Source organism: Oncorhynchus mykiss, chromosome 12 (assembly GCF_057628025.1).
Source record: "Oncorhynchus mykiss isolate SJ-2025 chromosome 12, ASM5762802v1, whole genome shotgun sequence".
NCBI classification, from domain to species: domain Eukaryota; kingdom Metazoa; phylum Chordata; class Actinopteri; order Salmoniformes; family Salmonidae; genus Oncorhynchus; species Oncorhynchus mykiss.
In genome coordinates this window covers 89,043,184-89,070,419 of record NC_143033.1, presented here as the reverse complement: position 1 = coordinate 89,070,419, position 27,236 = coordinate 89,043,184, and the positions used below count along the sequence as shown (strand labels likewise).

Here is a 27,236-nt window from a genome sequence, read left to right as displayed (position 1 = left end):
AAAGCCAGGTCATTTCTCACAAAGCCAGGTGATCTCTCACAAAGCCAGGTGATCTCTCACAAAGCCAGGTGAATTCTCACAAAGCCAGGTGATCTCTCACAAAGCCAGGTGATCTCTCAGAAAGCCAGGTGATCTCTCAGAAAGCCAGGTGATCCCTCACAAAGCCAGGTGGTCTCTCACAAAGCCAGGTGATCTCTCACAAAGCCAGGTGATCTCTCACAAAGTCAAGTGATCTCTTACAAAGCCAGGTCATCACTCACAAAGCCAGGTGAATACTCACAAAGCCAGGTGATCTCTCACAAAACCAGGTCATTTCTCACAAAGCCAGGTGATCTCTCACAAAGCCAGGTGATCTCTCACAAAGCCAGGTGAATTCTCACAAAGCCAGGTGATCTCTCACAAAGCCAGGTGATCTCTCACAAAGCCAGGTGATCTCTCACAAAGTCAAGTGATCTCTTACAAAGCCAGGTCATCACTCACAAAGCCAGGTGAATTCTCACAAAGCCAGGTGATCTCTCACAAAGCCAGGTCATTTCTCACAAAGCCAGGTGATCTCTCACAAAGCCAGGTGATCTCTCACAAAGCCAGGTGAATTCTCACAAAGCCAGGTGATCTCTCACAAAGCCAGGTGATCTCTCAGAAAGCCAGGTGATCTCTCAGAAAGCCAGGTGATCCCTCAAAAAGCCAGGTGGTCTCTCACAAAGCCAGGTGATCTCTCACAAAGCCAGGTGATCTCTCACAAAGTCAAGTGATCTCTTACAAAGCCAGGTCATCACTCACAAAGCCAGGTGAATACTCAGAAAGCCAGGTGATCTCTCACAAAACCAGGTCATTTCTCACAAAGCCAGGTGATCTCTAACAAAGCCAGGTGATCTCTCACAAAGCCAGGTGAATTCTCACAAAGCCAGGTGATCTCTCACAAAGCCAGGTCATCTCTCACAAAGCCAGGTGATCTCTCAAAAGCCAGGTGGTCTCTCACAAAGCCAGGTGATCTCTCACAAAGCCAGGTGATCTCTCAGAAAGCCAGGTGATCTCTCAGAAAGCCAGGTGATCCCTCACAAAGCCAGGTGGTCTCTCACAAAGCCAGGTGATCTCTCACAAAGCCAGGTGATCTCTCACAAAGTCAAGTGATCTCTTACAAAGCCAGGTCATCACTCACAAAGCCAGGTGAATTCTCACAAAGCCAGGTGATCTCTCACAAAACCAGGTAATTTCTCACAAAGCCAGGTGATCTCTCACAAAGCCAGGTGAATTCTCACAAAGCCAGGTGATCTCTCACAAAGCCAGGTCATCTCTCAGAAAGCCAGGTCATCTCTCACAAAGCCAGGTGATCTCTCACAAAGCCAGGTGATCTCTCACAAAGCCAGGTGAATTCTCACAAAGCCAGGTGATCTCTCACAAAGCCAGGTCATCTCTCAGAAAGCCAGGCCATCTCTCAGAAAGCCAGGTGATCTCTCAGAAAGCGAGGTGATCCCTCATAAAGCCAGGTGGTCTCTCACAAAGCCAGGTGATCTCTCACAAAGCCAGGTGATCTCTCACAAAGTCAAGTGATCTCTTACAAAGCCAGGTCAACACTCACAAAGCCAGGTGAATACTCACAAAGCCATGTGATCTCTCACAAAACCAGGTCATTTCTCACAAAGCCAGGTGATCTCTAACAAAGCCAGGTGATCTCTCACAAAGCCAGGTGAATACTCACAAAGCCAGGTGATCTCTCACGAAGCCAGGTCATCTCTCAGAAAGCCAGGTCATCTCTCACAAAGCCAGGTCATCTCTCACAAAGCCAGGTGATCTCTCAAAAGCCAGGTGGTCTCTCACAAAGCCAGGTGATCTCTCACAAAGCCAGGTCATTTCTCACAAAGCCAGGTGATCTCGCACAAAGCCAGGTGATCTCTCACAAAGCCAGGTGAATTCTCACAAAGCCAGGTGATCTCTCACAAAGCCAGGTGATCTCTCAGAAAGCCAGGTGATCTCTCAGAAAGCCAGGTGATCCCTCACAAAGCCAGGTGGTCTCTCACAAAGCCAGGTGATCTCTCACAAAGCCAGGTGATCTCTCACAAAGTCAAGTGATCTCTTACAAAGCCAGGTCATCACTCACAAAGCCAGGTGAATTCTCACAAAGCCAGGTGATCTCTCACAAAACCAGGTCATTTCTCACAAAGCCAGGTGATCTCTCACAAAGCCAGGTGATCTCTCACAAAGCCAGGTGAATTCTCACAAAGCCAGGTGATCTCTCACAAAGCCAGGTCATCTCTCAGAAAGCCAGGTCATCTCTCACAAAGCCAGGTGATCTCTCACAAAGCCAGGTGATCTCTCACAAAGCCAGGTGAATTCTCACAAAGCCAGGTGATCTCTCACAAAGCCAGGTCATCTCTCAGAAAGCCAGGTCATCTCTCACAAAGCCAGGTCATCTCTCACAAAGCCAGGTGATCTCTCACAAAGCCAGGTGGTCTCTCACAAAGCCAGGTTATCTCTTACAAAGCCAGGTCATTTCTCACAAAGCCAGGTGAATTCTCACAAAGCCAGGTGATCTCTCACAAAGCCAGGTCATCTCTCAGAAAGCCAGGTCATCTCTCACAAAGCCAGGTCATTTCTCACAAAGCCAGGTGATCTCTCACAAAGCCAGGTGGTCTCTCACAAAGCCAGGTTATCTCTTACAAAGCCAGGTCATTTCTCACAAAGCCAGGTGAATTCTCACAAAGCCAGGTGATCTCTCACAAAGCCAGGTCATCTCTCAGAAAGCCAGGTCATCTCTCACAAAGCCAGGTCATTTCTCACAAAGCCAGGTGATCTCTCACAAAGCCAGGTGATCTCTCAGAAAGCCAGGTGATCCCTCATAAAGCCAGGTGATCTCTCACAAAGCCAGGTGAATACTCACAAAGCCAGGTGATCTCTCACAAAGCCAGGTCATCTCTCAGAAAGCCAGGTCATCTCTCACAAAGCCAGGTCATCTCTCACAAAGCCAGGTGATCTCTCAAAAGCCAGGTGGTCTCTCACAAAGCCAGGTGATCTCTCACAAAGCCAGGTCATTTCTCACAAAGCCAGGTGATCTCTCACAAAGCCAGGTGATCTCTCACAAAGCCAGGTGAATTCTCACAAAGCCAGGTGATCTCTCACAAAGCCAGGTGATCTCTCAGAAAGCCAGGTGATCTCTCAGAAAGCCAGGTGATCCCTCACAAAGCCAGGTGGTCTCTCACAAAGCCAGGTGATCTCTCACAAAGCCAGGTGATCTCTCACAAAGTCAAGTTATCTCTTACAAAGCCAGGTCATCACTCACAAAGCCAGGTTAATTCTCACAAAGCCAGGTGATCTCTCACAAAACCAGGTCATTTCTCACAAAGCCAGGTGATCTCTCACAAAGCCAGGTGATCTCTCACAAAGCCAGGTGAATTCTCACAAAGCCAGGTGATCTCTCACAAAGCCAGGTCATCTCTCAGAAAGCCAGGTCATCTCTCACAAAGCCAGGTGATCTCTCACAAAGCCAGGTGATCTCTCACAAAGCCAGGTGATCTCTCACAAAGCCAGGTGATCTCTCACAAAGCCAGGTCATCTCTCAGAAAGCCAGGTCATCTCTTACAAAGCCAGGTCATCTCTCACAAAGCCAGGTGATCTCTCACAAAGCCAGGTGGTCTCTCACAAAGCCAGGTTATCTCTCACAAAGCCAGGTCATTTCTCACAAAGCCAGGTGATCTCTCACAAAGCAAGGTGATCTCTCACAAAGCCAGGTCATTTCTCACAAAGCCAGGTGATCTCTCACAAAGCCAGGTGATCTCTCAGAAAGCCAGGTGATCTCTCAGAAAGCCAGGTGATCCCTCACAAAGCCAGGTGGTCTCTCACAAAGCCAGGTGAATTCTCACAAAGCCAGGTGATCTCTCACAAAACCAGGTCATCTCTCACGAAGCCAGGTGATCTCTCAGAAAGCCAGGTTATCTCTCACAAAGCCAGTTGATCCCTCGCACATGCAAACACACCACACACACACCGTGACAGGATGGTGGTTTGGTGGCCTATACCAGTCACCACCCTACTGACATAGAGCAAACCCTACAGTCACCACCCTACTGACATGGACCACTGCTGCTCAATACACACACACACACACACACACACACACACACACACACACACACACACACACACACACACACACACACACACACACACACACACACACACACACACACACACACTTGGACATAAACACCCACACGCTTGGACATAAACACACACAAGCTTGGACATTGACACACTCATACACATCATTTCCCTCCTCCCTGTTTTCTATGAAATTGTTCCTTATCATAATTAGCGTAGTTACTATCTTATGTAGCCTTTACCATCTCTTCATATGTTTCTATCGGTGCATTGGTATGCTACCTTTGAACTTTGACATTTTGCACTTCAAATGCCTCGGCGGAGGTGCGTGTGTGTGCATGTGTGTGTTCGTGCAGATACACAAGTGTGTGTGTTACGGTACATTAGAGGTAGGTGTGTTTTAACATAAAGCCTGTTGTTCTCAGGTGATGATTAGGGGGTCTATACATGAAGCAGAAGGAGACCACTATAGCAGAAACACTCCTTCCCACCCTCTCTACCCCCTTTCTCTCTCAACCTCTCCCTCTTTCTTTCTTCCCCCTCCCTCACTCTTCTCTCCACCCTCTCTCTCTAGTTCACTGCGTCTTACCTTCTTTTTCTATGCCTCTACTCTCTCTCTCTCTCTCTCTCTCTATTGCTATACCAATTGTTCCCTATTTATCTGCATGTCTCTCCCTCTCTTTTCATCTCTCTCTCTGTGTTTCTTGTTCCCCGTTCATTCCAAAAGCGTCACGGAGCACAGGGTTGCCTGAGTGGCCTCACAGAAACACTTAAGCAGCGCTAAACAAGCGGCAGTGCAGAATCAATCAGCCCTAATAGCTGGTGAATGTGTTATGTAGTGAAAACACACCACTCACAGAGAGGCAGGGAAGCTGCCTGCAGGCTTACATCTGGGAGAGCTAGTTAGGACATCAGGGAGAAACACATACATACACACTAACGCACAAGCTCATTCACTCATTGATGCACACACACACACCACAGCTATAAGCATGTGTGAAAAGTATGTAATCTAACATATATATATTACTCTCATACACCCAGATACACAGAGGACGATATTGAGTCCTTTCACCTTTCTGCGCAAGGCCCTTAAAGGGAAAAACAAATCAAAAATGGGAAAAATGCATATACAGTGGGGCAAAAAAGTATTTAGTCAGCCACCAATTGTGCAAGTTCTCCCACTTAAAAAGATGAGAGAGGCCTGTACACTTCAACTATGACAAAATCCAGAAAATCACATTGTAGGATTTTTAATGAATTCATTTGCAAATTATGGTGGAAAATAAGTATTTGGTCAATAACAAAAGTTTATCTCAATACTTTGTTATATACCCTTTGTTGGCAATGAAAGAGGTCAAACGTTTTCTGTAAGTCTTCACAAGGTTTTCACACACTGCTGCTGGTATTTTGGCCCATTAATCCATGCAGATCTCCTCTAGAGCAGTGATGTTTTGGGGCTGTTGCTGGGCAACACAGACTTTCAACTCCCTCCAAAGATTTTCTATGGGGTTGATCTGGAGACTGGTTAGGCCACTCCAGGACCTTGAAATGCTTCTTACGAAGCCACTCCGTCGTTGCCCGGGCGGTGTGTTTGGGATCATTGTCATGCTGAAAGACCCAGCCACGTTTTATCTTCAATGCCCTTGCTGATGGAAGGATGTTTTCACTCAAAATCTCACGATACATGGACCCATTCATTCTTTCCTTTACACGGATCAGTCGTCCTGGTCCCTTTGCAGAAAAACAGCCCCAAAGCATGATGTTTCCACCCCCATGCTTCACAGTAGGTATGGTGTTCTTTGGATGCAACTCAGCATTCTTTGTCCTCCAAACACAACGAGTTGAGTTTTTACCAAAAAGTTGGTTTCATCTGACCATATGACATTCTCCCAATCTTCTTCTGGATCATCCAAATGCTCTCTAGCAAACTTCAGACGGGCCTAGACATGTACTGGCTTAAGCAGGGGGACACGTCTGGCACTGCAGGATTTGAGTCCCTGGCGGCGTAGTGTGTTACTGATGGTAGGCTTTGTTACTTTGGTCCCAGCTCTCTGCAGGTCATTCACTAGGTCCCCCGGTGTGGTTCTGGGATTTTTGCTCACCGTTCTTGTGATAATTTTGACCCCACGGGGTGAGATCTTGCATGGAGCCCCAGATTGAGGGAGATTATCAGTGGTCTTGTATGTCTTCCATTTCCTAATAATTGCTCCCACAATTGATTTATTCAGTCCAAGCTGCTTACCTATTGCAGATTCAGTCTTCCCAGCCTGGTGCAGGTCTACAATTTTGTTTCTGGTGTCCTTTGACAGCTCTTTGGTCTTGGCCATAGTGGAGTTTGGAGTGTGACTGTTTGAGGTTGTGGACAGGTGTATTTTATACTGATAACAAGTTCAAACAGGTGCCATTAATACAGGTAACGAGTGGAGGACAGAGGAGCCTCTTAAAGAAGAACTTACAGGTCTGCGAGAGACAGAAATCTTGCTTGTTTGTAGGTGACCAAATACTTATTTTCCACCATAATTTGCAAATAAATTCATTAAAAATCCTACAATGTGATTTTCTGGATTTTTTTTTCTAATTTTGTCTGTCATAGTTGAAGTGTACCTATGATGAAAATTACAGGCTTCTCTCATCTTTTTAAGTGGGAGAACTTGCACAATTGGTGGCTGACTAAATACTTTTTTGCCCCACTGTACATATACTCACATTCAGCCAATCAGGTTGCAGCAGTCTGTTTTTTACCCTTGGTTCGAACATTGTATGCAATGTCAGGAAGTAGCATTGGCCACCATAGCACAGTGGGGGGAAATGGGGTTTCATAAAGAAAGTACGCATATTTTCCTTTTTTTTCAACCTTCTCGCCATTAAATCATCTTAAGGAGGAAATCGAAACATTTGCAGCTTGAATGAAGAATGTTTTAGGTAGAAACAGGTCCAGGGGGAATACAAGTACATAGCCGGTTGAATGCAATCCCTTTGGACGGTAAGATGAAACGACCAAAAAATCACCATCTGCCGGCCGTTTGGCTCAAGTCTATGAGGTGTGACTCTTCTGTTTCCAGTTCAGTTTGCTGGCCTTACCCGGGGGCTCCGGACTCTCAGCTGGACTAAGAACAGTGTTTCAGTGTTGCTCCTGTATGATTGAACTATAGAGTGTCCATGTGTCTCCTATTGACACCACAGTTACAGTGTCCTGGGCTACAACCGTATCACACACACACACAACCATACAACCGAAGAGGCTAGGCTACCAGGTCATATCCTGGATACAGTAGTGGGGAGGCAGCTAGGCTATTAGGTCATATCCTGGATACAGTAGTGGGGAGGCAGCTAGGCTACTAGGTCATATCCTGGATACAGTAGTGGGGAGGCAGCTAGGCTACTAGGTCATATCCTGGATACAGTAGTGGGGAGGCAGCTAGGCTACCAGGTCATATCCTGGATACAGTAGTGGGGAGGCAGCTAGGCTATTAGGTCATATCCTGGATACAGTAGTGGGGAGGCAGCTAGGCTATTAGGTCATATCCCGGATACAGTAGTGGGGAGGCAGCTAGGCTACCAGGTCATATCCTGGATACAGTAGTGGGGAGGCAGCTAGGCTATTAGGTCATATCCTGGATACAGTAGTGGGGAGGCAGCTAGGCTACTAGGTCATATCCTGGATACAGTAGTGGGGAGGCAGCTAGGCTACTAGGTCATATCCTGGATACAGTAGTGGGGAGGCAGCTAGGCTACCAGGTAATATCCTGGATACAGTAGTGGGGAGGCAGCTAGGCTATTAGGTCATATCCTGGATACAGTAGTGGGGAGGCAGCTAGGCTATTAGGTCATATCCTGGATACAGTAGTGGGGAGGCAGCTAGGCTATTAGGTCATATCCTGGATACAGTAGTGGGGAGGCAGCTAGGCTACTAGGTCATATCCTGGATACAGTAGTGGGGAGGCAGCTAGGCTATTAGGTCATATCCTGGATACAGTAGTGGGGAGGCAGCTAGGCTACTAGGTCATATCCTGGATACAGTAGTGGGGAGGCAACTAGGCTATTAGGTCATATCCTGGATACAGTAGTGGGGAGGCAACTAGGCCAGTCCAGCTGATCCTTCTACTGAACCATGGAGATACATGCTGTCTGTCTGCACACAGCAGCCACGGGTTCAACTCATCTCAACATCTCTCTCTCTCTCTAATTCCTCCATCTCTATCTTCAGATGCTCTGTCCATTTCTCAGTTGCCTTTCTACTTTGTTTATTCATTCTCCTTTTGTTACTGTGTGTGTCTTAATATTTCTCAAGCTCAAGCTCTCTCTCCATCTTTCTTTTTTCTGACCCTGCCACTTTACCAAGCTCTTTTTCCACATCACAATAACTTTTATCTTTCTCTCACTCTCCCTCCTTTCTCTGCCCCTCCTTTCTCTCGGTCTCTCTTTGTCTGTCTCTCGCTCATTACAGTCACCCCTACCCTCTCTTCCTCTTTCTCTCTTCCCTTCTCTCTCATACCCCCCCTCCCCACTTCCTCTCTCTTCCCCCCACTCTCTTCCTCTCTCTCCCCTTTCTCTCTTCCTCTCTCTCCCTCCCCCTCTTTCTCTTCCCCCCTCTCTCACTACTTGTCATTCTTCTGACGTTATGAAATATTTTCCTGGCAGAATAAAATGAGTGTAATCACCAGAAACCAGACAGAAATTAAATCATAAAGAAATTGCAGCATTTGTGAAACAAATGTTTTAGCTGAGTGCTTTTTCATTAGTTTTGTCACTCCTGCAGAAATGACATATTCCCAGCAGGCCAGAGTTACAAGTCTCTATAGCAGTCTCAGTCTGCGTCCCAAATGGAACCCCATTCCCTCCGTAGTGCACTACTTTTAAAGAGTCCTCTGGTCCCCGGTCAAAAGTTTTGCACTATTTTCTGTGTGTCTAAACCAAGCAGAATCAGTTTCCTTCACCACGGGGCAATACGACACAGTGCCTTTACGTGTGACATCATCAGACTGTGACTGTCACATCTCACTACCATCTGTCTCACTCTCACACACACACACACACACACACACACACACACACACACACACACACACACACACACACACACACACACACACACACACACACACACACACACACACACACACACACACACACACACACACACACACACCCCTAAGGTTTAACTTCAGACATACGTGTAGTTGGATTTATAAAGTATGGCAGATGTGTGATTTATCACAGGATAATGTGATATGATAGGTGGGGGATGGGGGGAGTAACCAGACTATGCAACGTGATATGGGATGATATGAAAACATATTATATGCTAGGAAATGCTTTGTCACATATTTTGTGTATGTACAATATGGACAATATGACATTATTAGAGCCCTATTCAACGTGTTAATAGCATTGATCAGAACAAGAGTAGTTCCTTGATACTTCTATGAGTTATTTTCAGAAATCTTTTTACCAAGTCCCTCCACCTCTCTCCCACTGTCTTTTCTACAGACCCCACAGCCTCCATGTGCTCTCACATATTTAAAGCCTAACTGAAACTACAGTGGTGGTGTCTGAGTTACTGCTTGCCTGCTTGCCTCAGCAAATGGGAGTTGTAGTTTGTTCACACCAACTTTGCCTCAGAGGATATAGCTGCCAACCAATGTTTGGCATTGTCTTGTTAATGTTTCATATGAATACGGAGAGATTATGTACAGAATTTTTGAGTTTGCCAAAAATAAAAACATCCTTCTCTCAAAAAATACACTGCTCAAAAAAATAAAGGGAACACTTAGACAACACAATGTAACTCCAAGTCAATCACACTTCTGTGAAATCAAACTAAACGGTCAGAAACAGACTCCATGAGGGTGGTATGAGGGCCCGACGTCCACAGGTGGGGTTTGTGCTTACAGCCCAACACCGTGCAGGATGTTTGGCATTTGCCAGAGAACACCAAGATTGGCAAATTCGCCACTGGCGCCCTGTGCACTTCACAGAAGAAAGCGTCTGGAGACGCCGTGGAGAACGTTCTGCTGCCTGCAACATCCTCCAGCATGACCGGTTTGGCGGTGGTCAGTCATGGTGTGGGGTGGCATTTCTTTGGGGGGCCGCACAGCCCTCCATGTGCTCGCCAGAGACAGAGACATATGCTGGTGCGGTTGGCCCTGGGTTCCTCCTAATGCAAGACAATGCTAGACCTCATGTGGAGTGTGTCAGCAGTTCCTGCAAGAGGAAGGCATTGATGCCATGGACTGGCCCGCCCGTTCCTCAGGCCTGAATCCAATTGAGCACATCTGGGACATCATGTCTCGCTCCATCCACCAACGCCACATTGCACCACAGACTGTCCAGGAGTTGGCGGATGCTTTAATCCAGGTCTGGGAGGAGATCCCTCAGGAGACCATCCGCCACCTCATCAGGAGCATGCCCAGGCGTTGTAGGGAGGTCATACAGGCACGTGGAGGCCACACACACTACTGAGCCTCATTTTGACTTGTTTTAAGGACATTACATCAAAGTTGGATCAGCCTGTAGTGTGATTTTCCAGTTTAATTTTGAGTGTGACTCCAAATCCAGACCTCCATGGGTTGATACATTTCATTTCCATTGATAATTTTTGTGTGATTTTGTTGTCAGCACATTCAACTATGTAAAGAAAAAATTATTTAATAAGAATATTTCATTCATTCAGATCTAGGATGTGTTATTTTAGGGGAGAGTGTGTAGGGCAGAGGGTGAAGAGGAGAGGGGAGAGGGTGTAGGGGAGTGGGGGAGAGGGTGTAGGGGAGTGGGGAAAGGGTGTAAGGGAGAGGGTGTAGGGGAGAGGGGAGAGGATGTAGGGGAGTGGGGGAGATGGTGTAGGGGAGTGGGGGAGAGGGTGTAGGGGAGTGGGGGAGAGGGTGTAGGGGAGTGGGGGAGAGGGTGTAGGGGAGTGGGGGAGAGGGTGTAGGGGAGTGGGGAAAGGGTGTAAGGGAGAGGGTGTAGGGGAGAGGGGAGAGGATGTAGGGGAGTGGGGGAGATGGTGTAGGGGAGTGGGGGAGAGGGTGTAGGGGAGTGGGGGAGAGGGTGTAGGGGACTACAGGAGAGGGGGAGAGGGTGTAGGGGAGTGGGGGAGATGGGAGAGGGTGTAGGGGAGTGGGGAAAGGGTGTAAGGGAGAGGGTGTAGGGGAGAGGGGAGAGGATGTAGGGGAGTGGGGGAGAGGGTGTAAGGGAGAGGGTGTAGGGGAGAGGGGGAGAGGATGTAAGGGAGAGGGTGTAGGGGAGTGGGTGAGAGGGTGTAGGGGTGTAGGGGAGAGGATGTAAGGGAGAGGGTGTAGGGGAGAGGGGGAGAGGATGTAAGGGAGAGGGTGTAGGGGAGTGGGTGAGAGGGTGTAGGGGTGTAGGGGAGAGGATGTAAGGGAGAGGGTGTAGGGGAGAGGGGAGAGGGTGTAGGGGAGATGGTGTATAGGAGAGGGGGAGAGGGGAGAGGGTATAGGGGAGTGGGTGTAGTTCTATACCTGCATTGCTTGCTGTTTGGGGTTTTAGGCTGGGTTTCTGTACAGCACTTTGAGATATCAGCTGATGTACGAAGGGCTATATAAATCAATTTGATTTGATTTGATTTTGTGTAGGTGTAGGGGAGAGAGTGTAGGGGAGAGGTGGAGAGGGTGTAGGAGAGAGGTGGAGAGGGTGTAGGGGAGAGTGTGTAGAGGAGAGGGGGAGAGGGTGTAGGGGAGAGGAGGCACTGCTGTCCTCACACGCTCTAATGGCCACTAATGGACAATGGGGACAGAGATTAGAAGCTGCCCCAAGAGGTGAAACAGCACAGATGTGATGTTTCAAGTTTTATGCGTGTTTGTATATGTGTTTGTATGTGTGATTGTGTGTTTGTGTACCTATTAGGGTCAGTGGCGAGATGCACTTAGAGAAGGATCAGGAATAAGGTACAGGAATAGAAAGATATTAACACTTTAATGCAGGAGGGTCACACACACACACACACACACACACACACACACACACACACACACACACACACACACACACACACACACACAGCGGATGGAGTCTAGTGGTAGAGAGAGCGGTAGGTCAGTGATGTGGTAGCTACCCTCCTCTCTCTACCAGAAGGTTATGGTTAGGGTAGTGGTAGAGAGAGTGGTAGGTCAGTGATGTGGTAGTGCTAGCTACCCTCCTCTCTCTACCAGAAGGTTATGGTTACAGTAGTGGTAGAGAGAGTGGTAGGTCAGTGATGTGGTAGTGCTAGCTACCCTCCTCTCTCTACCAGAAGGTTATGGTTAGGGTAGTGGTGGAGAGAGTGGTAGGTCAGTGATGTGGTAGTGCTAGCTACCCTCCTCTCTCTACCAGAAGCTTATGGTTACGGTAGTGGTAGAGAGAGTGGTAGGTCGGTGATGTGGTAGTGCTAGCTACAGAAGGACTGGGAGAATTCCTTAAGACAAGCCTGGCTGCGTTGCCACAGCAACGGGATCAGACGAGGTGCCTCCACGGAGACAAGCTAAACACTGTGCTATTGTTTGTGTGTGTGAGTGAGTGTGTGAGTGCGTTGCATGTGTAAGATTCTGTGTTTGTGAGTGAGTGCTCATAGCTCTCTGTGTGATCATAGCTTTCTGTGTGATCATAGCTTTCTGTGTGATCATAGGTCTCTGTGTGATCATAGTTATCTGTGTGATCATAGCTCTATGTTTGATCATAGGTATCTGTGTGATCATAGCTCTCTGTGTGATCATATCTCTCTGTGTGATCATAGCTCTCTGTGTGATCATAGCTCTCTGTGTGATCATAGCTCTCTGTGTCATCATAGCTCTCTGTGTCATCATAGCTCTCTGTGTGATCACGTGTTGATCTCTGTCTGTATCAGCACTCTTCCGTTTATTCCAGTGTCTCCAACTGACTCCCTCTAATACATCTGGTACAGAACACACAGAGAGGACCAACTGACTCCCTCTAATACATCTGGTACAGAACACACAGAGAGGACCAACTGACTCCCTCTAATACATCTGGTACAGAACACACAGAGAGGACCAACTGACTCCCTCTAATACATCTGGTACATAACACACAGAGAGGACCAACTGACTCCCTCTAATACATCTGGTACAGAACACACAGAGAGGACCAACTGACTCCCTCTAATACATCTGGTACAGAACACACAGAGAGGACCAACTGACTCCCTCTAATACATCTGGTACAGAACACACAGAGAGGACCAACTGACTCCCTCTAATACATCTGGTACAGAACACACAGAGAGGACCAACTGACTCCTTCTCATACATCTGGTACAGAACACACAGAGAGGACCAACTGACTCCATCTCATACATCTGGTACAGAACACACATAGAGGACCAACTGACTCCCTCTAATACATCTGGTACAGAACACATAGAGAGGACAAACTGACTCCCTCTAATACATCTGGTACAGAACACACAGAGAGGACCAACTGACTCCCTCTCATACATCTGGTACAGAACACACAGAGAGGACCAACTGACTCCCTCTCATACATCTGGTACAGAACACACAGAGAGGACAAACTGACTCCCTCTAATACATCTGGTACAGAACACACAGAAAGGCCAAACTGACTCCCTCTAATACATCTGGTACAGAACACACAGAGAGGACCAACTGAATAGGAAGAGAGACACATAAACAGTAACAGATGAAAAGGGAGAGAAAAGAGTTTGGGTGAATAAGAGAGGGGGAGAGAGAGGGGAGGGACAGGCAGACAAAGAGAAATAGAAAGACGACGAGAGAGGGAGAGGTAGAGAGCTGGGGTGAATAAGAGAGGGAGAGAGAGAGGGAGTGGTAGAGAGCTGGGGTGAATAAGAGAGGGAGAGAGAGAGGGAGAGAGAGAGGGAGAGGTAGAGAGCTGGGGTGAATAAGAGAGGGAGAGAGAGAGGGAGAGAGAGAGGGAGAGAGAGAGGGAGAGGTAGAGAGCTGGGGTGAATAAGAGAGGGAGAGGTAGAGAGCTGGGGTGAATAAGAGAGGGAGAGGTAGAGAGCTGGGGTAAATAAGAGAGGGAGAGGTAGAGAGCTGGGGTGAATAAGAGAGGGAGAGGTAAAGAGCTGGGGTGAATAAGAGAGGGAGAGGTAGAGAGCTGGGGTGAATAAGAGAGGGAGAGGGAGAGGGAGAGGTAGAGAGCTGGGGTGAATAAGAGAGGGAGAGAGAGAGGGAGAGAGAGAGGGAGAGGGAGAGGTAGAGAGCTGGGGTGAATGAGAGAGGGAGAGGTAGAGAGCTGGGGTGAATAAGAGAGGGAGAGGTAGAGAGCTGGGGTAAATAAGAGAGGGAGAGGTAGAGAGCTGGGGTGAATAAGAGAGGGAGAGGTAAAGAGCTGGGGTGAATAAGAGAGGGAGAGGTAGAGAGCTGGGGTGAATAAGAGAGGGAGAGGTAGAGAGCTGGGGTGAATAAGAGAGGGAGAGAGAGAGGGAGAGGTAGAGAGCTGGGGTGAATAAGAGAGGGAGAAAGAGAGGGAGAGGTAGAGAGCTGGGGTGAATAAGAGAGGGAGAGAGAGAGGGAGAGGTAGAGAGCTGGGGTGAATAAGAGAGGGAGAGAGAGAGGGAGAGGTAGAGAGCTGGGGTGAATGAGAGAGGGAGAGAGAGAGGGAGAGGTAGAGAGCTGGGGTGACAGGACGAGTGGTGACATCCGTCGGGGCAGTTTGTTGTCACGTTGGAGTCAGGCATCCTCGGCAACCACACCAGCCTTCCTCCAGCCATCTGTCGCTGTCGCTCCTCTTATTTACCTCATCCCCCTCTCTCTACCCCTGTCCCTCCTAATACCTCCTGTTCCCTCTCTCTACCCCTGTCCCTCCAAATACCTCCTGTTCCCTCTCTCTACCCCTGTCCCTCCTAATACCTCCTGTCTCCTCTCTCTACCCCTGTCCCTCGTAATACATCCTGTTCCCTCTCTCTACCCCTGTCCCTCCTAATACCTCCTGTCCCCTCTCTCTACCCCTGTCCCTCCTAATTCCTCCTGTTCCCTCTCTTCCACCCGACCTGGTCTCTCTCCCGTCTATCAACTATTTCTGTCTCTCCTTCCTCCTCTCTCTCTCTCCATCTCTATTCTATACTTCCAGCCCATCCCTCCACTCATCCTTCTCTCTTTAACCCCACTCCCCTTCCTGGTTTCTTTTCACTCCATCCCTTTAGTCTTTCTCTCTCTCTCCATTCCTCTCTTTCACCTCATGCCTCGCTCACTCTTTCGCTCCACCACTCTTCCCTCCTCATCTGACCTTTTCACTGGCATTGCAGTCTTTGCCACTGGCCAAGGAAGAGGAAAAGCGAGAGAGGGAACAACAAAGAGAGACAGAGGGAAAGAGAAAGGGCAAAAGGAAAAAAATAATGTATTTGCAGTGAACACACTTCACCTGTGTGTGTGTGTGTGTGTGTGTATCTGCTTCTACATGTGCATTGGTCTGTGAGTTGTAGCTCCAGTGTTTATTGGTAATGCTCCCATAATGCATTGGTTACTGTGTAAGAGGCACTCTATGCTCTCCGTTACCATGGCAGAGTGGCGAGTCTGTTTCGTGTCATTCTAACCCTCTGTCTGGTGGATGGCAATGTTTAAATGTGAGTGTGTGTACTGTATCTGTGTGGAGAGTTGGTATGTGTGAATGGGTACAGGTGTGCTGTCTACACTATGTGTGAATGGGTACAGGTGTGCTGTCTACACTATGTGTGAATGGGTACATGTGTGCTGTCTACACATTGTGTGAATGGGTACAGGTGTGCTGTCTACACATTGTGTGAATGGGTACAGGTGTGCTGTCTACACTATGTGTGAATGGGTACAGGTGTGCTGTCTACACTATGTGTGAATGGGTACAGGTGTGCTGTCTACACTATGTGTGAATGGGTACAGCTGTGCTGTCTACACTTTGTGTGAATGGGTACATGTGTGCTGTCTACACATTGTGTGAATGGGTACAGGTGTGCTGTCTACACTATGTGTGAATGGGTACAGGTGTGCTGTCTACACTATGTGTGCATGGGTACAGGTGTGCTGTCTACACTATGTGTGAATGGGTACAGGTGTGCTGTCTACACTATGTGTGAATGGGTACAGGTGTGCTGTCTACACTATGTGTGAATAGGTACAGGTGTGCTGTCTACACTATGTGTGAATGGGTACAGGTGTGCTGTCTACACTATGTGTGAATGGGTACAGCTGTGCTGTCTACACTATGTGTGAATGGGTACAGCTGTGCTGTCTACACATTGTGTGAATGGGTACATGTGTGCTGTCTACACATTGTGTGAATGGGTACATGTGTGCTGTCTACACATTGTGTGAATGGGTACAGGTGTGCTGTCTACACATTGTGTGAATGGGTACAGGTGTGCTGTCTACACATTGTGTGAATGGGTACAGCTGTGCTGTCTACACTATGTGTGAATGGGTACAGGGTGTGCTGTCTTTATCATACAATACTAGAGTTAACCTCCTTTATCATACAATACTAGAGTTAACCTCCTTTATCATACAATACTAGAGTTAACCTCCTTTATCATACAATACTAGAGTTAACCTCCTTTATCATACAATACCAGAGTTAACCTCCTTTATCATACAATACTAGAGTTAACCTCCTTTATCATACAATACTAGAGTTAACCTCCTTTATCATACAATACTAGAGTTAACCTCCTTTATCATACAATACTAGAGTTAACCTCCTTTATCATACAATACTAGAGTTAACCTCCTTTATCATACAATACCAGAGTTAACCTCCTTTATCATACAATACTAGAGTTAACCTCCTTTATCATACAATACTAGAGTTAACCTCCTTTATCATACAATACTAGAGTTAACCGCCTTTATCATACAATACTAGAGTTAACCTCCTTGATCATAGAGCAGTAGAGCAGTAGGCGTTCTCCTATGCAGACTCTCTCTCTCTAGTTACCCCACCATAGAGAGTCTCAGACAACCCTCAGAGGAGAGTGGGTGGCGGTGGTTTGGGGGTTGTAGACGTTCAACTCTACAAGTACAGTTCTCATGTCTCATATTATATTCTACTATATTTGTTAATTCATGTCAACCTCAATAAATGATTTGACTGGGAGTCCATATGCAAGTATTTTCAGTGTATGCAGTAATGCAATGCTATTCGATCATGATGCTACACCACTCACCTCTACCTACATGGTCCAGATGGCTTGGTTGGTGGGAGCATAGTGCTGGCAACACCAGGGTTATGGGCTCCATTCCCAACACAGTCACATACTGTATGTTAACTGTGACTGTAGGCCACTCTGGATAAAGACATCTGGTAGAACGACCATATCACCACACAACAGAGACTATCCATATACAATAACATCTCTATCAGTTGCAGCCTAATACACAGGACCTAGGCATTAGGTGTCATGGACAGAGGAGGTTCTGAAGACAGTGCAGCTTATAGCCTTGTAAAGAGGGGAAGTAAGAAAGAAGTGAAGGAGTACGGATGTATAGAGAGGGCGAGAATGTGACAGAAGTGAGATACTCAGGCCCCACGGTCTCTCATCCCTCCATCCACATTTCACAAGAGGGTAATGGTGAAATATGATCCTCTGTACATAGAGACAGCTATTGTACTGTACATTTCAGCTGGCTGACCCACAGAGAGATGGGGAGAGAGAGAGGGGGAGAGAGAGAGGGGGAAGGGATAGTGAGAGAAATAAGGGTTTGAGAGAGATGGAGATAGCAAGAGAGAGGCACATGGGGAGAGACAGAATGGAAGAAAGAAACAGACTGAGAGACAATGGGAGAAGTGCAAAGATAGGGGAGTACATTTGGGGAACTGACTCTTCAAATAACATTATCCCAACAGATTAAAAAACCCATTTTAAATACACCACTGACTGCACACTGACTGTCAAAAACCAGCGCATCAACCCTCCCTCCTCACCCTTTTTAATCTCATCTGAGTCTGCCACAACACAAGACAATACAACACACCAAACATAACCTGCAGGTCCTACAGTCTGCAGCAGAAACCTCAGAGGTGCAGTGAGGGGAACCTTTAAATCATATTTTTTCTTTTAGTTTTGGAATTCTGCCTCTTCACAGGTAGTTAGCTGCCGTAAGTGGGCCTCCCTCTCGTGCAGCAGCCCCAGCGAGCCGATCCCTGAGGGGCTGCTCCCTAAGCGCTGCAGGTGTTTCAGAGAAAGGACCAAACAAGCCGAGGGCGGCACGATAGATGGACGAGGCAATGGTGGAGAGATAATTGAATTATTAATAGGCAGAGACGTGGCGGTCTGTGATGCTAATTTGTCTGGCGGAAGGGTGGAGGTCTCTCTCTCCTCTTTCTCTCCCGTTGTCTCTTTCTCTATCGCTCTCTTTCTTCTGGCTGAATGCCGGCGGTGTCAGAGCTAGACCTGATGAGCCGCTCTTGATCTCAGGGCGGCACCGATCTCAGCAGGGAGACAATGCCTGACGCCACTGTCTCATCGGCTACTCTGGCAGCCATTAGTCAGCCTTGGAGCTGTATGGAATGGTGAGGGAGTTGGATCACAGAACTGTAACTTATACACGCTGGGGCACATGGGATGGATGCCCAAATATGGTCCCCCTGCTGCTGCAACTTCCTCTCCATCCCATAGCCTGACTGCTATCTGTATCGTCTTATATCTCTGGGTTATAGAAAAGATCAAGAATACAGAAATTGAGAGCTATTTCCATAAACAACTGAATTACTACTTAGCTGTAGGATGTAATTCTTTAAAGCCTCTCTTTTGTGACAACGCAGTCCATGAGGTGGTGGTCGTAATCAGGTTTTATGCAATCTTCATATCCTGAATTCCAAAGTGATTTTGAATCAAGTGCCTTGCAGAGGCCAATTGAAATGACAAACACAGACATTTTTTCGAAAGCATTTCACAATGTCTGTGTCAGACTGTTCCCCTCAGAGATAATACAATCAAGTGCCACATAAACTGGTTTGTGTTCCGTAGTGCACGGCATAGAAAAACATTTTCAACGGAAAACAAAAAACAGCATTTTTTATTGGGCAAGTCCAGGTTGTCCCTCCTTGATTCAGATGGTTTTCTTCTGTTTGGTGCCTGATGAATACGACCCTGAATACGACCCTGGAGTCTATTATGAATGACACGGATCAATGTAATGTGTACTTAAGTGGAGGTATGTTGGGAATGCAAGGGCACACACACACACACACACACACACACACGCACACGCACACACACACACACACACACACCTGCCAGAGTGCTAAAGGACACTACAGGGGACAGACAGGGCAGAAGAGTGAAATGGTTCAACAAGTAAAACCAAAGCCAAAGGTGTGTGTACAGTAATACATGTACAGTAATACATGTACAGTAATACATGTACAGTAATACATATACAGTAACACATGTACAGTAATAAATATACAGTAACACATGTACAGTAATAAATATACAGTACTACATGTACAGTAATACATGTACAGTAATACATATACAGTAACACATGTACAGTAATACATGTACAGTAATACATATACAGTAATACATGTACAGTAATAAATATACAGTAATACATATACAGTAATACATGTACAGTAATACATATACAGTAACACATATACAGTAATACATGTACAGTAATACATATACAGTAACACATGTACAGTAATAAATATACAGTAATACATATACAGTAATACATGTACAGTAACACATGTACAGTAACACATGTACAGTAATACATGTACAGTAATACATGTACAGTAATACATGTACAGTAATACATATACAGTAATACATATACAGTAACACATGTACAGTAATAAATATACAGTAATACATGTACAGTAATACATATACAGTACTACATGTACAGTACTACATGTACAGCAATACATGTACAGTAATACATGTACAGTAATACATATACAGTAATACATGTACAGTAATACATATACAGTAATACATGTACAGTAATACATATACAGTAATACATGTACAGTAATACATGTACAGTAACACATGTACAGTAATACATGTACAGTAATACATGTACAGTAATACATGTACAGTAATACATATACAGTAATACATGTACAGTACTACATATACAGTAACACATGTACAGTACTACATATACAGTAATACATGTACAGTAACACATGTACAGTAACACATGTACAGTACTACATATACAGTAATACATGTACAGTAATACATGTACAGTAATACATATACAGTAACACATGTACAGTAATACATATACAGTAATACATGTACAGTAATACATGTACAGTAACACATGTACAGTAATACATGTACAGCAATACATATACAGTAATACATGTACAGTAATACATATACAGTAATACATGTACAGTAATACATGTACAGTAACACATGTACAGTAATACATATACAGTAACACATGTACAGTAATACATGTACAGTAATACATATACAGTAATACATGTACAGTAATACATGTACAGTAATACATATACAGTAACACATGTACAGTAATACATGTACAGTAATACATGTACAGTAACACATGTACAGTAATACATGTACAGTAATACATGTACAGTAATACATGTACAGTAATACATGTACAGTAATACATGTACAGTAATACATGTACAGTAATACATGTACAGTAATACATGTACAGTAATACATGTACAGCAATACATATACAGTAACACATGTACAGTAATAAATATACAGTAATACATGTACAGTAATACATATACAGTACTACATGTACAGTACTACATGTACAGTACTACATGTACAGTACTACATGTACAGTACTACATGTACAGTACTACATGTACAGTAATACATGTACAGTACTACATGCACAGTAATACATGTACAGTAATACATGTACAGTAATACATGTACAGTAATACATGTACAGTACTACATGTACAGTACTACATGTACAGTAATACATGTACAGTACTACATGTACAGTACTACATGTACAGTAATACATGTACAGTAATACATATACAGTACTACATGTACAGTACTACATGTACAGTAATACATGTACAGTACTACATGTACAGTAATACATGTACAGTACTACATGTACAGTACTACATGTACAGTAATACATATACAGTAATACATATACAGTACTACATGTACAGTACTACATGTACAGTACTACATGTACAGTAACACATGTACAGTAACACATGCACAGTAATACATATATATATATATTACTGTACATGTAATACATGTACAGTAATACATGTACAGTAATACATATACAGTAACACATGTACAGTAATAAATATACAGTAATACATGTACAGTAATACATATACAGTACTACATGTACAGTACTACATGTACAGCAATACATGTACAGTAATACATGTACAGTACTACATGTACAGCAATACATGTACAGTAATACATATACAGTAATACATGTACAGTAATACATGTACAGTACTACATGTACAGTACTACATGTACAGCAATACATGTACAGTAATACATGTACAGTACTACATGTACAGCAATACATGTACAGTAATACATGTACAGTAATACATGTACAGTACTACATGTACAGTAATACATGTACAGTAATACATGTACAGTACTACATGTACAGTAATACATGTACAGTACTACATGTACAGTACTACATGTACAGTAACCCATGTACAGTACTACATGTACAGTAATACATGTACAGTAACACATGTACAGTAACACATGTACAGTAATACATGTACAGTAATACATGTACAGTACTACATGTAGAGTAATACATTTAGAGTAATACATGTACAGTAACACATGTACAGTAAGACATGTACAGAAACACATGTACAGTAACACATGTACAGTAATATGTATACAGTACTACATGTACAGTAATACATATACAGTAATACGTATACAGTACTACATATACAGTAACACATGTACAGTAATACGTATACAGTAATATGTATACATTAACACATAAACAGTAACACATGTACAGTAACACATGTACAGTAATATGTATACAGTACTACATGTACAGTAATACATATACAGTAATACGTATACAGTACTACATATACAGTAACACATGTACAGTAATACGTATACAGTAATATGTATACAGTACTACATGTACAGTAATACATATACAGTAATACGTATACAGTACTACATATACAGTAACACATGTACAGTAACACATATACGTAATACGTATACATTAACACATAAACAGTAACACATGTACAGTAACACATGTACAGTAACACATGCACAGTAATACATGTACAGTAACACATGTACAGTAATACGTATACAGTACTACATGTACAGTAATACATATACAGTAATATGTATACAGTAATATATATACAGTAATACATAAACAGTAATACATGTACAGTAATACATATACAGTAATACATAAACAGTAACACATGTACAGTAACACATGTACAGTAACATGTGTACAATAATATATGTACAGTAACACATGTACAGTAACACATTTACAGTAACACGTGTACAGTAATATGTGTACAGTCGTGTATAATGACAGTGTGGCAGAGTGGATGAAACTAATGCTGTAGTCACAACTGTTATTTCTGGCTGGCAGCCTATTGGAGAACAATACTGACAGTGTCTATCTGAATTCTGTCGTCAACATCTGGATGTGTGTGTGTGTGTGTGTATATATATTTACATTCCAGACCCTGACCCTGAAGTTTAAATACACCTTAGCCAAATACATTTAAACTCACATTTAATCCTAGTAAACATTCCCTGTCTTAGGTCAGTTAGGATCACCACTTTATTTTAAGAATGTGAAATGTCAGAATAATAGGAGATAATTTTTTTTCAGATTTGATTTCTTTCATCACATTCCCAGTGGTTCAGAAGTTTACATGCACTCAATTATTATTTGGTAGCATTGCCTTTAACTTGGGTGAAATGTTTTGGGAAGCTTTCCACAAGCTTCCCACAATAAGTTGGGTGAATTTTGGCCCCTTCCTCCTGACAGAGCTGGTGTAACTGAGTCAGGTTTGTAGGCCTCCTTGCTCACACACGCTTTTTCAGTTCCGGCCACACATTTTCTATATTATTGAGGTCAGGGCTCGGTGACTCGTAACTTTGGTGTCCTTAAGCCATTTAGTCACAACTTTGCAAATATGCTTAGGGTCAATGTCCATTTGGAAGACCCATTTGCAGCCAAGCTTTAACTTCCTGACTGATGTCTTGAGATGTTGTTCAATATATGCCATCTATTTTGTGAAGTGCACCAGTCCCTCCTGCAGCAAAGCACCCCACAACATGATGCTGCCACCCCCGTGCTTCAAGGTTGGGATGGTGTTCTTCGGCTTGCAAGCCTCCCCCTTTTTCCTCCAAATATACCAATGGTCAGTATGGCCAAACAGATCTATTTTTGTTTCATCAGAACCAGAGGACATTTCTCCAAAAAGTATGATCTTTGTCCCCATGTGCAGTTGCAAACCATAATCTGGCTTTTTTATGGCGGTTTTGGAGAAGTGGCTTCTTCCCTGCTGAGCGGCCTTTCAGGTTATGTCGATATAGGACTTGTTTTACTGTGGATATAGATACTTTTGTACCTGTTTCCTCCACCATCTTCACAAGGTCTTTTGCTGTTGTTCTGGGATTGATTTGCACTTTTCGCACCAAAGTACATTCATCTCTAGGAGACAGAACGCGTCTCCTTCCTGAGCGGTATGACGGCTGCGCGGTCCCATGGTGTACTATTGTTTGTACAGATGAACGTGGTATGAACATGACTTGTGGAGGTCTACAATTTTTTCTGAGGTCTTGGCTGATTTATTTTGATTTTCCCATGATGTCAAGCCAAGAGTCACCGAGTTTGAAGGTAGGCCTTGAAATACATCCACAGGTACACCTCCAATTGACACAAATTATATCAATTAGCCTATCAGAAGCTTCTAAAGCCATGACATCAATTTATGGAATTTTCCAAGCTGTTTAAAGGCACAGTCAACGTAGTGTATGTAAACTTCTGACCCACTGGAATTGTGATACAGTGAATTATAAGTGAAATAATCTGTCTCTAAACAATTGTTGGAAAAATGACTTGTGTCATGCTGTCACATTCGTCATAACGAGGAGACCAAGGCGCAGAGTGATATGAATATATTCCTCTTAAATGAAAGAGAACACTGAACAAACTATATGACGCTATATATAACGAGTGCTGACATGCAACTAACCATAGACAATAACCCACAAAACAAAGATGGAAAATGGCAACCTAAATAGGATCCCCAATCAGAGACAATGACAAACAGGCCACCATAGACCTATATATACCTAGACAAACCAAAACTCCATAGATGTACAAAAAACCCTAGACAAGACAAAAATACGCATACCACCGTCGTCACAACCTGACCTAACCAAAATAATAAAGAAAACAAAGATAACTAAGGTCAGGGTGTGACACATGCCCAAAGTAGATGTCCTAACCGACTTTCCAAAACTATAGTTTGTTTACAAGAGTGGTTGAAAAACTAGTTTTAATGACTCCAATCTAAGTGTATGTAAACTTCCGACTTCAACTGTATCTCCATTTCTATATCTTTATATTTTGGGAGATTTGTGTGTATTGTTTTTTATTGTTAGGTATTACTGCACTGTTGGAGCTAGAAACACAAGCATTTCACTACACCTGCGATAACATCTGCAAATATGTGTATGCAACCAATAAAATTGGATTTGATTTGGTGTGTAATTGTGTATGTGTGTGTGTGTGTGTGTGTGTGTGTGTGTGTGTGTGTGTGTGAAGCAAATGGCCACAGTCCATAGCCTCCCTCTGGAGACTGCTTAGTCTGCACAGTGAGTGTCTCTGGGTGATGTTCCTCCAGCACTCTAGAGGAAGTCGCACTTTAACAAGCTGGCTACAGTACAGCAGACAGGCAGACAGGCAGACAGACATGACGCCTCCACTCTACAGCAAAGCTGAGCTGCAGTGTCACCAGGAAACCGGGAGAGAGACATGGAAAGAGAGAGGGAGAGAGACATGGAAAGAGAGAGGGAGAGAGAGAGAAAGAGAGAGAGACAGAGAGAGATAAGGTCAGAAAGGGGGGATTGGAGGGTTAGGTGCTACTATACCTGTCACACCTGTGATGCAAGCTGAAGACTGGAGGACGAGGTCCTCAGATGCCAAGGTGACACTTTATCGAACCCCTCACATACGAGATACATTGTCCTAAACTCTTATTGTGGGACCTACAGTACAGCACTCTGAGAGTACAAGAAGTTCTATCCTCTCAAGGGTTTCCAAGGTGAGAGAGCGGCTGGAAGTACAGTAAGACAGTATGACAAGTAAACAGAGCTTCTTCCTGTCCTGTCTCACCCTGTGTGGAACTCTCTCCCTCTGCCACATGTGCATTAATACTGTATAGCAGTCTGCTGGCGATGGCCTTTTTCTCTGAATTCAGGCAGAGTGAAAGAGAAGAAAAAAGAGAGAGAGAGCGAGTGAGAGAGAGAGCGTGAGAGACAGAGAGAGAGAGCAAGAGGGAAAGCGAGGGAAAGAAAAGAGAGGAAGGATAGGAAGATTCAATAATATATGGACCCAGTCTGTTTCTTTGTGTGTCAGAACCGCTGGGTCTCTGGAAGCCATTGTATTTTCTCTCCATCTGTACAGTACATCTCTATCCTTCCATTACCCCCTTTCTCTATCTCCTCTACTGCCTCTGTTTATGCATAACCTTTTGAATTAACTTTATAGGTTTCAAGTTTGTGTGAGTCTGCACTGCCAACCCCCCCCCCCCCCCCCCCCCCCCCTTAGATATTTGTCCCTGGATCCCGTCTAGTTACTAATGGTTGGCTAGCACAGTAAGGACATTGTGAAATTACACTGAGCAGAATAAATACCCTCTTCAGTGCGTGTGTGTGTGTGTGCATTATCTCCCATCTGGCCACTAGAACCATCCTTTATCATTGGCCCCAGGTTTTCCAGCACACTGACCCATTATCATCTGCCATTGTTTCCAGTTAATGTGTCTGTTAATACTGATGATAGCCTAAATGTCTCTGTGTTGGCAAACCTGCCACCCTGTCTGATGCCAACACAATGGAAAGGGGGAGAGAAGAGATGAAAATGAGGATGAAAGACACTTTTCTTCCACCTTCTGTGATGTATCTCTGGTGCAGTGCTTGACCAACACACAGCAGGCTAACAGCAGTCTGTCAGTAGTGTAGCAGGAATGCAGCATGATGAACAGAATGAGCCAAACAAACTGTATACAATACATGACAACCTTCAGGTCACGAGATACGATAGCGACCCTGCCCACGCTTCTCCCTCCCTCCATCCCTCCCTCCCCTCCCCCCTTTGGGGACAGTGGAGTGACGGTAGGGCCTTTGAGGACAGTGGAGTGACAGTAGGGCCTTTGGGGACAGTGGAGTGACGGTAGGGCCTTTGAGGACAGTGGAGTGACGGTAGGGCCTTTGAGGACAGTGGAGTGACAGTAGGGCCTTTGAGGACAGTGGAGTGACAGTAGGGCCTTTGAGGACAGTAGAGTGACAGTAGGGCCTTTGAGGACAGTAGAGTGACAGTAGGGCCTTTGAGGACAGTAGAGTGACAGTAGGGCCTTTGGGGACAGTAGAGTGACGGTAGGGCCTTTGGGGACAGTGGAGTGACGGTAGGGCCTTTGAGGACAGTAGAGTGACGGTAGGGCCTTTGAGGACAGTAGAGTGACAATGGGGCCTTTGAGGACAGTGGAGTGACGGTAGGGCCTTTGGGGACAATGGAGTGACGGTAGGGCCTTTGAGGACAGTAGAGTGACAATGGGGCCTTTGAGGACAGTAGAGTGACGGTAGGGCCTTTGAGGACAGTAGAGTGACGGTAGGGCCTTTGGGGACAGTGGAGTGACAGTAGGGCCTTTGGGGACAGTGGAGTGACAGTCGGGCCTTTCGGGACAGTGGAGTGACAATGGGGCCTTTGAGGACATTAGAGTGACGGTAGGGCCTTTGAGGACAGTAGAGTGACAGTAGGGCCTTTGAGGACAGTAGAGTGACAGTAGGGCCTTTGGGGACAGTAGAGTGACGGTAGGGCCTTTGGGGACAGTGGAGTGACGGTAGGGCCTTTGAGGACAGTAGAGTGACGGTAGGGCCTTTGAGGACAGTAGAGTGACAA

General features: G+C 44.9%; 1 protein-coding gene across 1 annotated transcript in view; it reads left to right on the top strand.

Annotated features, from left to right (window-relative positions):
- LOC110511897 (luc7-like protein 3) overlaps positions 1–27,236 on the top strand; it is a 383,846-nt gene that overhangs the window by 213,100 nt on the left and 143,510 nt on the right. The window lies entirely within an intron of this gene.